We start from the raw sequence: 13,759 nt of genomic DNA on the forward strand, positions 1-13,759 counted from the left end.
GAGCTACACCAAACATTATGTGTGTCTAACTCTGTCTCAATTTCAGAATAAATCTATAGCATATTTATTGTCATTTTATGGGTGACACAATTAAAGAAAAGAATGGATATAGCTTGTTCAGTTTGTAACAAATAAAGGGATGTTCAATGTCTGCAATCTCAAACATTTCCCCTCCGTATATACACATAGAAGTATATATGTTTTTGTGCTTATGTAACTTACTATTATAATAAATGAACCAAACAATGTTTACACTCACATGAGCAATAGCCACATGCATTATTTTTATAACCAGCAAAATTCATGTGGAATAAAATGTGATTTCTGAAACTGGGCCTTAAGAAGGCCTTGCAGCACCTTCTTTTACTCTGACGTATTTTCATCACCGTGTAAAGATACTTGTTATAGCTTCGGGCAAATGAGATATCACACAAAGGAGGGTAAAGATGTCTACCAACAACGCATCAGAAATGCATAGAGGGCATTCAAGATAATCCACTCCAAGGTAGGATTAACCACCATTCAGCCTTATGTGATACACATGTGTATTACCATGGCTTAAACTCCATCTAAGATGATAACATGCAGAACTATGAATAGAGTAATTATTTATTGAACTCAATTGTGTAGTTTGTCTTATAACAAAAATGAACTGACACACATAAATGTATCTTTATATGGAACAAGAGAAGGCAAATAGACATTTCAAATTTTACAATGAATAATTAAGAGGAATAAAAATTTGTTTCTGCACATGAAAGAGAATGCTATTCATAGTTTTCTAAAACAGGTATGTCAGAAAATACTGACTGTTAGTAAGAGTCATTTTTGTTTCTATGCAGAAGAGTTCAGAAGTGGAATTCTTTTCTTATCACATCTTCACTCATTTCCTCTTAGTGGGAATTAGACGTTTTGAGAGAATGAGCGAGTCTATCAAACAGGAGACCTATTTCCAGACATGACATTTCTCCTGCGCCTATATTCATTCCTCCCCCTAGTAACAATGGAGCTGCAGTGGGAAACAGGATTGTGGAGGGGGCTTTGCCTCATGCAGGGTTCAGTATCGAAAACCAGTTTGGCAAAGAGGGATGGTTACTTGTTCTTATTTCAATATTATAATGCCACTTTGAGAATTACACACCATTTTGATATGATAATGTAATACAATTAAATTATACAATGTGTAAGTATGTTGCTGGATAACATAAGGTCCTTATTATGAAAACTAGGAGCATCTCCCAAGGGAAAATGGTGCTAAGGGTAGAATATGTTGTTAGAGTTATTTTTTTATGGATAAAATTCCTAGCTTTTCTCTTAAACTTCCAATGGCCAAGACATGGGAAAGTGATTCAGGACTCTCAATTTTACATACCTGAGGAATTCAGCATTTAGAGAGAAACAATAGTTACAGTCATTATTTATTTTGTGTTTTGGACTCTCTTGGAAGCTACACAGAGCAGCAACCCAGAGTGACTGAAGTGTAACAGATCTCCCAGATAGATCACATAGCCCTTTGACTTTGGTTATTATATATAGCAGTAGACTTTCCCAAAATATTTTTGTGCCTTCATGTTTCATCTATTTTAGCTAGAGTGGCTGTTTCATGCCAAGCTAAATGCAAATACTTGAGTTGACAGAAGCACTCTATACTGTGACCTTTAAGCCACTGGGAAGAGACTCAAAACACCTTTTATGACTTAATTGATTTAGAAACCACTGTGTATCACCTCTTTCCCAAGAAGAAAAATATACACACAACTATAGAATACCTCTCTTTCCCCATAGACTCAAATATAATGGAGAAAAGTTTGTATCCTCCGACATGTACATGTGTTTTATAAAAGCTGACATAGCAAGTTCTGACGAGACGCCCTGTCAACACTGAAAGACTCTGTGTAATCGCCACAAGCAGCCACTGAACCTGGAAGAACTGCCTAATTTAGAAAATAGTGGAACCATCCATTGTGATTAAGTCAGGCCTATTTGGCCTACCTTTACCCACCTCAAGAAAAATAGATGCTCCAGCATAGTCAAAGGTAGGAAACACTGATTATTTGACCCTGTGATGACAAGCTCCAGGGATCTGCCTTAAAGAGATTGAGTAACTTAAAATAGAACAAGAAGCAGCCATCTGGAAGCTGGTGCCATGCAGTGTATAGATCGAATCTATCTAGGCAGCAGGAGATACACCTGCAGGCTGAAAGAGAGCTACAGTGGCGTATCGCAACACCTTGCAAAGTCTAGCACAGGCCCCTCAGCAGCACACATGTTCACAATGAAATTTGGTTTTAGCAAGGCAATAAGGCAAGCATACTGCTGGTGTGTCGTTCACTTGGAGGCAAATATTCACTTAGGGTAATTAGCTTAAATAGTGAGATTTTAATCATTTCATTCTCAACATAAATATTTGGCTAATCGATATGAAAGGTATTTATTTTCTCTATAGTTGGCTTTGCTTCTCAGCATTAATACTGTGTGACAGATGGCTGATGTCATCTCTGCTTGGAAGAACTCAGTTGGCAATATTAGCATGGCATATTTCTGGGGATTTGTGATATGCTAGGAGATGAAGAAAAATAAAAGAGTCCAAAAGGGTATTCCCCAAAGCAAATATATTTATATAACTTAGGAGCATGTCTTGTTGATTCATTATAAAGAGATACATGTTCCATTTAATTAATATTTATATTTTTGGTAAATACCAAGAGTTCCCTTGTGTATACCTTTTGAACACTGGTAGTTTACAATATCACAAATGTATGATGTATGTTTACATTTTCTTTGTTTCTGGATATGCCCAGCCTATATAAAGCAATCTTATTGCTGGTAATTATTAATTCGACTATATCAACAATTGTTGCATAAATATGATAAAAAGAGATATGTTGTGTCAAACTAGACTTTTATTAGGTTTATCTGATGAGTCCTAAGTGACTTTTATGTGGGTCCTACATTGGGGAATTCTTTTGCTGGCAAAGGGTCACTAGTGTATCTTCACAGTTCATTCCTCCTCCCACATATTACCAATGGCTCAAAGTGGCTTTTAAAAGGGCAAGATATAGAATCAAAACTGAGTTATGTAGTGAGGAAATCAGACGGTGGGAGTACATGATTGATTTTAATTGACAGAGGGTAGAGAAAACTCATTTGGTCAAAGTGCTTATCTTGCAAGCCTGAAGATTTGAATTTGAGTGTTCAAAATCTGCATAAAAGTTTGTAATAGTAATGTCTTTCTTATATCACAGTGTTCCTAGAGTAATATGTGTGTCAGAGACAAGAAAATCTCATGAAGCTCATGGGCCCGTGACCCATGAACAGTCTAAACAACAAAGAGCCTATCTTAAACAAAGTTCTAAATGAAGACTATTTCAGGTTTTCCTCTGACCTCCACATGAGTTCAGTGGCATATACCACTCACCCTCTCTCACATACATATCATATGTACATAATAACGGCATTAATACATTGGTGAGAGATGAACCATTTATTATAATATGTGCAGTGTATCTGGACATTCTTTTGGTCACTCAACACAGTAACTTATGTAGCTAATGTCTGGACAAATGACTGAAATAGTTAAAATGTGTTGCTGTAGGGAAAATGTGGCATGGAACACATATGTAATGTTATGAGATCTCAGAAATAATTTGTAGAATAATAATGTGCCTCAAAGTGAGATAAACAGCCGTGGAGTCAGTGTTCTAATTGATATGCTGTAGAGAAATAAGGGATACGTCCCTGAAAGAAGGGGAATAACAGCAATGATGACAGCCTGCCATCTATCAACAAAAACTTGCGGATTTTGTTTAGCATCTTAGAGGAGTGTGGCTCCCTGAAGAGAGAGATTAGAACTATATTTCTCATTGTATCCTAGTTGCTCTGTTGTAGAGAATGGTAACTTTAAAAGTAAATGGGATTGTTGTGAAGAAATTGCATAAACAGGGCCAACATATGATTTTGAATTAGAGTTCTGGTTTTTATCCTTAAGCCTGTAGAATCTCAATAGGGAGTCATCATTTTTAAAATTCCCTTCCTTCGTTCTCATTGTTCCAGGAATTCCCTGGATGAACTACTGTATTGCTATGATTTCCATCACTTGTTTACCTTCATGATAGATTTCTAATTTCATATTCCCAATTATTGAAAAACTAAGAACAACTACTTAATCATATAAAAATATGAGTGCCAATATTTATATTTAGTACATATATATTTTCAGGTTCATAGAGGGTGTGTCTTGAAATATTTATCTTAAACTAAAATCTCATAGGCATACATATTCTCTAATCAAAGGTGCCTTAGGCACTAACTCTATCTTAATAACAGGCATTTTCTGATAGAGCATAAATGTAACTAATACTTTGACACGAATGCCTTTCTCTTAGATTTACTACTCTTTATGTTAGAGAACTGTGCCAATAAAGCATGCCTATTTCACTTATAAGACAGTTTTAAACTTGCCTTTTTACAAAGAATAAAGTGAAACTTTCATATCTAATATTATTTAAGAGTTTTGTCACCATCAGTCCTCTATAAACCTATCAGCAACAGATTACAATTAACTGATGATATGTATACCAATGTAGCTCTGTCGGCTTACACCTATGTAGTTATGTCTGCTTCTGCTTATGAAGCCATGTCTTTTTAAATCTATGTATCTATGTAAAGTCTGACCATTATAACTTCAAATATAGAGCAGGCCAGCATTTTAATGGCATCTTAAATGTGCCCTGTTTCATTCCCCTTATATTTGCTTTGCATTGCAGATAGCACCAGCCACTACAGCTGAGAATGGAGACTAACAGGAAAACATCGAAGCCAGTTTAATGGTGCTGTGTGTTCTTTTTCTAGGTATGATTAAATAATCATAAGAACTTCTCTAAGGGCTAATCTGCTATATTTTCCAGATTTTCACCTTGGGGACATATTGTCCCTTGTTACTGAAACCTCGGGGACAGAAGGGGACGCCACAGGGTGGCACAGCAGGAAGCTGAAACACTGATGAAACAGTGTTCAGTTAATGAAGGCATGGCCCATGGCCTCTGCTGCTCTGCCATATGTTTGAAGAAATGCTAATGACTACAATTCAAATACCTTTTTCATCTTAACTATATGTAAATGTGTTTATAAATGCTCTCTTATAAATATACGATCACATTTTTAAAAGCCAAGTGCTAATGTTGCTTTCAACATCTATAATACACAATAATTAAAACTTAAGCAATTCTGCTTAATTATACCTTATGGGAAACTGTAATTTATAGAAATTAAGCAGAAAAACAAAGATCAACAGAAATAAAACGGCAGTTGAACAACTGAATAGTAGAGTACAATGATCATTCATTTACGGCAGCAGAATCATTGTAAGGAAAGACCACAATCCCACCCTGACACTGTTGACCTGCGAAATAGAAGGTGTTAGTGATTTGGGTAACACATGTAGGAGCACAGCTTGAACCCATTGTGTATGGTTCATATGTCCAGTGAGGTCTCATGCCACTCCCCCAATCCAAGCATGATGGTTTGTGGAACTCTGCATTGTTATGATTTTGACATGCTGTGCTCCTGCTCCTTTTCTTACCCTTTGGCTCACACTGGTTATTTGGTAACGTTTGGGCTCCTTCTTGGCTAAGGTACAATGGTGCGTATAAAAGAACTGGTGATACAGAAGTGGATTGCCACACTATTAGGTATTTATTAAAGCTATGTTAGAACTCAATGAATTACATCTAGGAAACTTCATCTAACTTCATCTAAACTACATTCTAATTAAGAGAAACCCAAGTTTTTCAGGTTCAAAAATCTTCCCTATGAATCAATGGGGTCAACAGACACATATATTAATAGAGGTAAAGAACTACTTCTCTAGCTCTTTCAACGTTTACAATAAGAGTATTTGCTCATCTCCTCATGTAGCACCATCCTTCTATGGACAGAAATGAATTAAAGTGAATTAAATTATTTCTATTTCTATTACTGGCTGCTGATTTCCTAATGTGCTTCGACCTTGCCTTCTATGGAAACTGAAGAAATTTATTTCCTCTCATTCCCTCCTAATGCCTTATAGTTTGCACCTTAACACATGTACTATTCACCCTCTTTCAAACTTTTCAAATGTATGAGACAGGAGGATCAATATTTTTAGTTTTTCAAGTTCACAGTCTAAATTTTCAAATTATTTCTCCATTGCATAGGTTATAATAGATCACCAGGTTTATAAACAAGTTGCATCCCATACTAAATTCTTGTATCAGCAGCTGTCAGATTCTGTCTTGCCTTTTTGTCTACTGTTGCTTCCTTGCTTGTAATTAAAATCCTTACATCCTATAAGCTTCTCAACATGTGCCTGACACAACAGGACAAATGGCTGATTCTCGAGTCCTCCTCTTGTTTTTCTCCAGAGTGTCCTGACATCTCTTGCATGTAAGTTCTGGGATGTTTGTAAGCTGATCTATATCTGCTCTTCTTGATGGCATATTTTGTTTCATAAACAGAAGAAATTAAATGTTCATTTATGCAAGAAGGTAGACTTTCTTTATTAACTGAAAATTCTAACTTTTTAAAAAGAAAAGCACACTATTCAGAAGTTTTAAGAGCAAACTGGAGAGAGTTAAAACTGCCTAACGTGTTATAAAACAAATGGCAGGGTTGAGAAACATCCTCAAAGCACCCTAAGAAACATGGATGTTGAAAGCACCAGACCGATTTTGCTGAACTAGAAAACTGTCAGGGATGGTTCTCCAAATGAGCTTAGCCATGAATGAATCAGGATGTATTTTGCAACAAGCCGTCGCAGTTGACCCCTTCCCAAGGAGCATCTCAGCTCTACTCAGCTTCAGGAATATAGTAAGGGATTGTGACTGCGGAAAGACCCAGGGCTTTTTCCAGCAGAAGCCTCTTAATAATAAAAACAAATGTCATCTGATCAAGACAAAATGACAAAAAGGCAAATTCTTCTTGTCTCTTTATTGAAGAGGATTACAGGGTATAATACATTCAAAGACCCTAACATCTTAAAATTCGTTTATCACACATGAATCACAGGAAAGAAGTACAAAGTCATTGCTGATAGAGCTAGACATTATTTACGGGCAATGCATTTACATAATGTTTGCATATGAATATATTACTCATGAGCATGTACTTCTATTACTTTTTTATTCTTAATGAATTTGATTTGTTTACTTTAACAATGTAGAGTGTCGTGCTTTCTACCTCTGTCTAGTGCAATTCCGGGTCATAATACATGCTGTCAGTCTACTTTTCCTCTTATAACCAATTAAAGATGAAAAGACACCCATTTGTCCTAGGGTTTGTGAAAACAATTTAATGATGCAAAGCATATGGAAATGTTCCCAAACAATGGGCAATGGCATGTCACCCAAGTGAGTGGTGTGGAAGTTCAATAACTTCTTAGGGAAACATGAACATTGGGAATAACATTTAAGGATAGAAAATTATTGGTACCTCGGGAAGAACCTGTGTTTCTCTTTTCAAGGAATAATCTTCTCATGGTTTATTTCTCCCCTGGAGAACCATATCAGTGGAAGATGTCCTCACCACGTATTTAAATAGAAATATTACATTACAGAATTTGAACAAAGCATTGGTATTGGTGTAGGAGTGAGCTTCTGATGGCATATGTTGCAAGATACTCATGGGTACCTGAGCATCCCATCTGTGACATCCAAATTATACAAAGAGAGTACCAGGAAAATAAGGTTTTAATAGTCATTGAAGTTGATCATGAAAGGAGAAGCATTTCCGGTGTCAAATACCAAGCAGAAAGGAGTGCTGCCATCTCCGACACCTCTACCTCTTCTCCGAGGATCCTTGTCCTTTGGCTCTAGCCCTGGCTTTCCCAAGAATCTACAATAGAAAGTCACAGTATCTCAGCCTCTCTTACTAATGACTCAGGGACTCATCACTGATTAAAACTCTTTCTGTTTGAGGACAGAAGAAATTTGAAATTCAAGGATGGAACAATCAAGAACGATGTTTCGTTTACGTTTGAACAACATTTTAAAATTATGCCACATCTAAGAGTATATGAATAAAACTACTGAAAAGAAATGCAAAGCAGAAATCTTTTGTTGAGAACCAATTCTCTGCTCTAATCTTTTGTAAGTTTATATTAGAAATGTTGAGTCATTCCAGTTGCAAAGATAACCGTTGTTCACTATTAGAGAACAGTAGGCTGAATGATTAACATCCCCATTCATTCTTTTTCTGCATGTCAGGAAAGATTTTCCTCATTTTTACAATTACATAAGAAATTAGCCTTCTTCCAATAAGAAATTAATGATTCATCCATCTCAATTGGTTATGAACTTAAGTTTCTCTAAAGAAATAAGGATGAAAGTAAAACAGTAGAATGACTTCTTTGTAGAGGCTTGGTTTGTTTGGGTGCTCCTCTAACTGCATGCATCTTGTACTATTTCTAAAGTTGATTAGTATTTTATACATGATTGTTCATTGAGTAGCAGTCAAGAAGCAAATTAATTAAAAATAGGTTAATGCTGATCATGAATATTTTAATTATGCTTAAAAACAAGAGATTAACAATATACTCACTGGAGTATGAATTCTGTGAAGAGAGTAAGCCTTCGTGTGTCAAAGTTTTATGTCTGGTTTTCAAAAATATCACAAGAAAGAATTTGGCAAGCATGCATTTTAATAAAGGCACAGTTCATACACATGAATAATATTGCCAAAAAATTAATTTTGTAAAAATATGTGCAGTGATGCATAGAATATTTTAATATAAAATCACTTATAAGGTGACAATATAGCAGTGTACTGCAAACCACATGAGCCAAGAATTTTAATAGGGCTACATACATGACTTGAACTTAAAACCTGGAATCGTCAGGGAAGAGATAAAACATGATTGATTTAGTTTTCCTTCCATGGGTAACTCCTCTTTTAGAAGCATTTCATACACACTATCATCATAAGTGTTTATTAACATAAGATTGCTGGACATCACCTATAATCGATAAGCAGCTGTCCTTGTTTAGAGAATGTTCAATCAGGACAGCCAACCTTCTGACCTTGAACAATGGTATTGTTATCTACAAATATACTTGGCTAAGTTCATAGCTATCCTGGGACAACTGTCATCCAGGAGCTGAAGGTTGGATTCACCTGGCATTATGAACAACAGGCATCATTGTGTATTAATAAAGTTCAGAGAGAATAATAAAATGTTCTTTATCAAATGCAGACTGTCAGTAGGTACTGAGATATATTTTGGCATATAGTCTTAGGATAAAGTAATAAGATCTGGGCAAGCCATTCACTTAACAAAAGAGCCAAGAGTTAGAGTCATGTGTGTAAATAGTTACAGAAGAAGCATGATTAAATCCTGGTGTTCTGACAATAGTTGTGGATATAATTAACACTGTCTCTTATGCTTAAAAGATTCATTGGAGCTTATTTTTCCATCTCAAAAAAATTGGTAGAGAACTATTGCCTGCTTTAGCCCAGAGAGTGACGAATAAAAATAATAGGGAGGATCACGAAGAGCAGACACAGAGAGTAGTGATATTATTCAAGTTCCTTTGAAGGGAAGCCATTTCCCTTATTTATGTGTTGCCCTTTCTTTTTTTTTTATCTTTATTAACTTGAGTATTTCTTATTTACATTTCAATTGTTCTTCCCCTTCCCGGTTTCCGGGGCCAACATCTCACTAACCCCTCACCCTCCCCTTCTATATGGGTGTTCCCCTCCCCATCCTCCCCACATTACCACCCTCCCCCCAACAATCACGTTCACTGGGGGTTCAGTCTTGGCAGGACCAAGGGCTTCCCCTTCCACTGGTGCTCTTACTAGGCTATTCATTGCTACCTATGAGGTTGGAGCCCAGGGTCAGACCATGTATAATATTTGGGTAGCGGCTTAGTCCCTGGAAGCTCTGGTTGGTTGGCATTGTTGTTCATATAGGGTCTCAAGCCCCTTCAAGCTCTTCCAGTCCTTTCTCTGATTCCTTCAATGGGGGTCTCCTTCTCAGTTCAGTGGTTTGCTGCTGGCATTCGCCTATGTATTTGCTGTATTTTTTGGCTGTGTCTCTCAGAGAGATCTACATCCGTTCCTGTCGGCCTGCACTTTCTACACCTGCAGATTTTGAAATCTGCATCCTTGATTTCAAGACTTTTACAACTCAAACATTTCATAGTTAGAAACTAAAAATGGGAGCCAGTTCTAAAGTTCATAACTATAATCCTAGATTTTGAGAGGTCAAGGCAAGAGTTTGAGAAGTTGCCTCAAGCTTGAGATCAACCAGGGTTACATAGTGAATTTCAGAGTACTCCATTGTGTAGAAACTAAAGTCTCCATCCAATGGCACCTAAGAATCCTTGGTGAATGTAAGTTATGGAAGTGTAATCCTTCCATCTAATTTTCCAAGTTCTATATCAGCTTCATATTAAATTTTAGAAAATTTAAAATAAGTATCTTTTTTTGAGCATTACATTTTAGTTTCAATCATTATTTCTCTTTTTGGCTTTCTGGATTATAGTATAAAAAGAATATTCAGTAATCTGACATTCTAATTTACTTATTCAACTGATTATGCCATTGCCTGCAAGCTAAAACGAGGGATGCTATGTTGATTTGAATCTCTAAATAGTTATCAATTCAGACATATAAGAAAAAACCTAACTCTCCTCCATTATAGAAGGCTGTTCACACAGTTGTTGTAGCTATTGTTTTTGTTTTTGTTTTCATTCGAAGGGCTGAGGTATCAAGCAAGAGCAGTTTACTTGCCAGATTGCTTTCTAGAGAGTGCAGCTGGGGCAGCAGCTGTCTAGGAGCAAAATGGGCAACTGGACAGATAAGGAGCTTCAATCAGCAGTATTCAGTCACACTTATGGTTCCTCATTCAGGGAGACTATTAGCAATCACTATGAGTCTCTGAACATTCCATCGGGGCAGTGGGAACTTCAGCTTCTTCAACTCCATCAGCTTCTGAAAACTATAGAAGCTTCTAAACAGCCAAGTCTTGTGATTTTTGGAGTACTCATCACAAAAGTCTAAACTGCCTTAAATATAGTATACCTCCTAGAAAATATCAAATCCATCCCTGAACATCAAAAAGAGACTTCAAAATAGCCAGAGGCTAGAAGAGATGTCACTCCATCTATGAGAAACATCATTATTGTCAGTTTTTTTCTTTTTCAGAAATTTCTCTTCAGCCCCACAGTTTCTATTTGCTTCACCTACAGTCTCTCCAGCCGACCATGCTTGCAAACATATGCTTCAGGCATCTTCTGCAGAGCACTCAATGATCATGAAGAAGTACATCTCAGCCAGCATTGGCTGGCTATATAAGCAAGTGTCCTTTTACTTTGTGGAGCACTCCAGATCTCCCTCCTGTGGACCTTGCTGTCTCTTGCTAATCACGGTCGATCTGTTACTTGTAAAATGAGTACAGAGGGCTCAGCTAGAACCATAAAGAACAGGCACTGCCCAGGATTTCCAATCCTACTTACACCTAGCTCAAATAAAATATGATAGGAACAATTCCAGCTTCAGGGGTAGTAAAGGCCATTATAAGCAGACTATAGAAGTAGGGAGCAGGTAAGAAATGCTATGGCAAAATGAGGCAAGAATTACCATAGGTGGAGAACTTAGAGAGCAGCATGCAGGTTCTCATCACCAGAAGAGTTTCAGAAAGCCTCAGAGACATCAGAGCCCACCAGCAGAGGAGAACAAAAAGCTCCACACCCAATTTACCAAGCTCTGAGTTGGTTTATTTTATAATCCTAAGACCTAGAGACGAAACCTGGAGGACAGGTCCCAACATCTGAGGCTCTTAATAGACATCCCTGGTCCCTGAAGGAGGCAAGCCTTGTCTATTGGTGATTTTCCATCAGAAGAGAAAGCTTAAGAACCTTCACCTTAATTATAACAATATGGTATTATTTCTATGAGTCATTGTGGCTGGAAATTATGTTCAGATAGAGGAAGACAATGGTCTCCTCTTTATATTTCAAGGAATAAATGTCCAGTTGCACAGAGTTTTGTACCTTTGCTCACAGCAGCAGTAGATCATTTCTCCTGGCTCTAATTATACTTACAATTAGCTTTAGGAGATCACTAAAGCCATTAAACATCTATTATAAAGGAGAGTCAAGCACAAGTTATTTAAGTGAGATGAATTACTTACATTAAAACAATAAATCGCTCTTTGCAGACGAAATATATTCACCAAATATATCCAAAAAGATTTTACACATAGTAATGTAAGATTCATTGACATGTACCTAATTTGATATTACTTACTTTTTCATTTTCAATAATGTTAACAAAAGGTTCAGCCATTCACTTAAAGTCTCTTAAAATAGTATTTCAGGTGATATTTTTAAATTATCAAGATACTAGGACTGGAGAGACAGATGGCTTACTTGGTGCCTTGTGGAAGACCTGAGTTTGATTCCCAGCTCCCACATGATGGCTCACAAACACCCATAATTCTAGTTCCATAATTCTAGATGTACTCTTCTGACTTCTGCAGTTACCAGGTACATGAGACACATACATATATTCAGGGAAAATATGTATACACATAAATTAAAACTAAACATTCTTAAGAAAGATGAAGATACTATTTGTTTTATCACATAAAACTTAATTCTAGATTTTAGTATAGAACTAAATAACTCTTTTAAAAGGTGAAAAAACTATTCTGTTCCACACTATTCATGTTCATGTAAAAGTTCAGGGTCTGCTAATAAAAATACAAATCAGAATTTATGATTAAAAAATAATTGTAAGTGTTTAAAACTCTCAAGTCTACAGGGTATAAATTATTACCAATAAGGGACAAGAAATCTGTCCTTTAATTGTTTACTTCTGACTTCAAGCCTAGTTGATAAATCAAATGAAAGATTGTTGAATGGCTAGGGAATATTAACATAATATTATCAATCATTAAAATTATTACCAGAAAGCATATTTAAAAGGACAAAATAAACAAAACCCAAAATTCTGCTATGCTATCATGATAACTGAACAAAAATTATTCTTTAATTTGAAAATTTTGGAGTAATAATATAAAAAACACTTACCTTAATTTTGTTGGATTTTATTTCTGAGAAAAAAGTGATTTGTAGATTTTAATCTGTGTAATATCAATGACTGAAAATACTATCCTAGTGACACATATTCTTTTATCAGTTTGAAGAATATACAATAGTTACAGCTCAAATTCAGATATATTCTCCATGTTATCACTAGGAAGCCACATATGTGGATGTATTAGTTGAGTCAACTGTATAAGCCATCTTTAGTATTGAGTCATGTGAGTGTTTCCTCTATAGTAGATAAATGTGAGATGTTGTAAAATTATTGTCAAATACAGTCTACACTGATTTAGAAAGTAATGAAATTATATATATATATATATATATATATATATATTCTTAGATAATTATCTTTAATTTTGTGTTTTGTTTGGTTTTTCTTTTTTTTTAAGTATTTATTTTATGTATATGAGTACCCTATTGCTATCTTCAGACACACCAGAAGAGGGCATCAGATCCCATTACAGATGGTTGTGAGCCACCATGTGGTTGCTGGGAATTGAACTCAGGACCTCTGGAAGAGCAGTGAGTGCTCTTAACCACTGAGCCATCTCTCCAGCCCTTGTTTGGTTTTTCAAGATTGGATCTCACACTGCATCTCAAGTTTTCCTGGAAATCATTATGTAGACCAGGCTGGACTCAGATTTAGAAAGATCTTTCAGTCTCTGCCTCAC

This window comes from Rattus rattus, chromosome 7 (assembly GCF_011064425.1).
Source record: "Rattus rattus isolate New Zealand chromosome 7, Rrattus_CSIRO_v1, whole genome shotgun sequence".
NCBI classification, from domain to species: Eukaryota; Metazoa; Chordata; class Mammalia; order Rodentia; family Muridae; genus Rattus; species Rattus rattus.